The 3,773-nt window shown below is 53.4% G+C and overlaps 1 protein-coding gene across 8 annotated transcripts in view; it reads right to left on the reverse strand.

The window, feature by feature from the left end:
• Positions 1-3,773, reverse strand: part of Dab2ip (DAB2 interacting protein) — a 173,154-nt gene that overhangs the window by 69,499 nt on the left and 99,882 nt on the right. The window lies entirely within an intron of this gene.

Consider the following 3,773-nt stretch of genomic DNA (forward strand, 5'->3'; position numbering starts at 1 on the left):
CGCCGGCCGGCCCAGCCCGCCACGTCGCCCCCGCCCCTAAGCCGCCGTTGCCTTGGCGACGCCGAGCCGAGAGTCTCCGACCGTGGCCGAGGATGCCCGAGCCCCCTACCCCGCCCCCCCGGTGCCGAGAGGGCGGGAGGTGAGGGGGACCCGGCTCCGGAGGGGCGGGGACCTGGGGGTCTCGAGCCACCAGCTGCCCCTCATCTCCCAGCCTTCCTTCACAACCAGGCCACACCCCCAACCTCCGGGAGGAATCCACACCCCGCCCCGTCCGGGACTGACAGGAGCGGTTGCACAGCAGGAAACTAAGGCCGGGAGAGCAGGCCCTTTAGGCAGCCAGCGCCTGGTAGCAGCACTCTGGCCATCTAGACCAGAGTAGGCAGTGACTGGATGTCTGGATGGGCGCTGAAACCCTTGGACCCCGGCAAGGCCAATTCCCACGGGTACAGGGTTTCCCAGTTCCCGCCTTAGGGAGGGGCCCGAGGTGTTGAAGGATTTCATGAGTATTCCTCAGATTTGGGACACCGGACTCAGACCATGCCTAGATTCACCCGGCAGCGTTAACCTGAAGCTCCAGCTTAAACCACCATCCCCAACTCCAATCACCCCACCCCAGAGCTTCTGGACTAATGAAGAAGCAGGGGAGGAGGCAGGCAGCAGTCAGTACGCACAGGCTGGACCAGAGCTCCCTTGATAGATGATGAAATTTTGCGGGGCTCAAGGGGCCACGGCTTAGTCTTACTGAGTGAGCTGGCTAGTTTTCGGTCAACTTGACACAGGCTAGTCATCTGAGAGGAGGGAACCTCAACTGAGAAAATGCCTCCACAATATCTAGTTGTAGGGCATTTGTTAATTTAGTGATTGATGTGGAAGGGCATAGCCCATTGTGGGTGGTGCCATCCTGTACTGATGGTCCTGAGTTCTATAAGAGAGCAGGCTGAGTAAGTCATAGGGAGCAGGCAGAAAGCAACACCCCGCCATGGCCTCTGCATCAGCTACTGCCTCCAGGTTCCTGCTCTGTTTGAGTTCCTGTCCTGACTTCCTTCAGTGATGGTCTAAGATATAAAAGCATAAACTGATAAACTTTTTCTTCCTAAAGTTCCTTTGGTCATGTTATTGTTTTGTTTTGTTTTAATCATAGCATTAGAAACTCTAATTCTTTAATCTCAGCACTCGGGAGGCAGATAAAGGTGGTTTTCTGAGAGTTCAAGGCCAGCCTGGTCTACAGAGTGAGTCCCAGGACAGCCAGGGCTACACAGAGAAATTCTGTCACAGAGAGAGAGAGAGAGAGAGAGAGAGAGAGAGAGAGAGAGAGAGAGAGATTCCAAGACACTGAGCTTGGGACCTGCAGGCACCTTGAGAGAGAAGAACTGAGAACTGGAACCCCCCGAGGAGGGCTTGTCTGGGAGGGGTGCCGGGACCCACCCACTCAGACTCCATCCAGGGTAATCTTAGGACAGAAGTAAAGGGGTGGTAACTATTTTGATGTCAGTGCTGTCGTTGAGATTTGAATGTCACATTTCATCCATCACAGGAGAACGGGTGGGTCTGACAGTCCTCTGACCTCAGAAGGTCAAGGGGACATTTGCAGCCTCAACCCCCCCCCCCCGACATGACAAGCTCAAAAATGGGCTAAGTAAATCCTCTCGTGCCACAGAGAAAGTACCAGAAAGACGTTGCCTGCAAATGAAGAAGCCTTGCTCAGAGATGTTTCCCGAGGACAGCCAGTTCCAGAGGCTAATGCCAGAGAAGTTCCTACAGGACACCCGTCTCTTGCAACATCTTAAGCTATCCCTCACCTTGCCCTTTTCCCTCTACATCTCTTCCTTCCATAGCAGCCTCTTCCTGTTGTCACTTGTCAGCATTCCACATGTTCTCCCAGGGCCACTAAAATGCCACCCCACCCAAAGGCTTTCCTAGCTGGTACTGTCCAAGTGCATCTGACCCCTGTGCCCACATGGCCTGACAAGGGGTTCAAACGCACTGCACTCAGTAGGTGCCTCTTGGCTTACGGGACAAATTGGAGGGACCCTCCTCCTGACACATAATCCACGGGCAAGGCATTGCAGACTAGGGGAGCTTGAAGCTTCTGGGACACAGCAGGCAGGACCCTGCACCTCCAAGCAAACGCTGGGCTCTCCCAACCGCCTGGCTACCCTGTGTGGCTTTCCCTCACCTGGCTGCCCTGTGTGGCCTTCCCTCACGAGTATTAAGGTAGGGAGTCCCCTCAGCACACTTGGCCTTCTCTCGGTTCTCACTTTCTGCACTGATGAAGATTTCACCATTGTTACACTCTTAGGTACAAAGAATCACAAAGCCCACTTGACAATTAATGGCGCCCATTCTTATAATAATATCTTCAGTTTGACCCCATTTCTGAGTTAAAAAAATAAAAAATAAAAGTCTTCTCCCCTCTAAGAAAGTGGGTTGGACCCTTGCAACTTCCCCACTTGTCCTCACGAGGCTCAGATGCCACCTGTCAGAGGGCAGTGACTTCCTTCTGAAAAACCAATGCTACCTGCTACCTCCCCTTACCCAGCAATGGCCTTGGGGACTAGTACTCCAAAAGCCTGCCACACAAGACACTGGGAACACAGCAGCCATGTTGTTTACATACCCAAGAGGCCCAGCAACTCAGATCATGAGGGGTTCTTCAGGGAGTCATTGAGGATTCCTATTAAGACCCACTTCTCCACAATCTGCCCTACAGACCTGGGTCCCCGTTCAGAGCCCCACATATAATAAACACCCTCATCCTGGAAGGAGACTCAAAGCCAACAAGCCATTACTGAGGGTGACAAAGGTCCAGAGAGGTGAAAGGTCTTCCCAAGATCAAAGGCCCCAAGCTGCATTCCCGGACTCTGCCCAGATTCACCAGGCTGAAGAGTCAGGCGGTTTGTCCTCTGCCCTGGATGAAAGAGACAAGCCTTTCTCCCCACTCCCACCCCCCACCCCACTTCATGGGATCAGCCAGAACCAGAACTCATGAAGAGCAGCTAGTTGGTCTTCAAGCCAGAAAGTTATGCCAGGCCCAAGTCAAAGAGCTGGGAAGTAGCTCGGTGGCAGACGGCCTGCCATGCATCAGGTACCGAGCCTGATGCCACCACAGCGAAAACAAAGGCCCCAGTCCACCTTTGACTAGGTGGCATGAGACAAGGTTCCCGTTCATTCAAGTCAGGCCTAATGGTGCACACCTTCGATCCCAGCACTCCAGAGGCAGAGGCAGGCACAGATCTTGTTGAGTTCCAGGCAAACCAGGGCTACGTAGTGAGACCTTGCCTCAACAAACAAACAAATAGCTCTTGGCACCCACTTTGGGGCTGTGCTGGGCATACTGACAGTCTGTGCCTAAGAACTAAGAAGTGCAAGTAGGCACATAGGCCTCAAACCCAACTGTACCAGACCCCAGCTTGTCTCGGAGAGCTGGTGGGCAAGGCCTATCACCTCACTGTGAAATAAGTTAGGGAGGGACAAGCAGTAAGGATTAACCAGGACAAACAAAGCTGACCAGAGTTTAGGTCTGGGTGCAGAACAGAACCTCCAACAAAAGCTAAGTTTATTCTCACAAGTAACTCCTCCAAATACAAAGGTATCATAAAAACCTAGAGTTTATAATAGCATATGTCAGGCTAGCTCATCTGTGAGGGCTGGACATGCTTTCAACAAATCACTGCATGATCACTCCTTTGCCTGCTGTGCCCCTGTCACTCCCCCCTGGTTGCCCCCCCGTCAACCCCCCACGGTGGCCCCCGTCATCCCCCCATCAACCCCCA

The sequence above is a fragment of the Microtus ochrogaster genome, chromosome 4, assembly GCF_000317375.1.
Source record: "Microtus ochrogaster isolate Prairie Vole_2 chromosome 4, MicOch1.0, whole genome shotgun sequence".
Lineage (NCBI taxonomy): Eukaryota > Metazoa > Chordata > Mammalia > Rodentia > Cricetidae > Microtus > Microtus ochrogaster.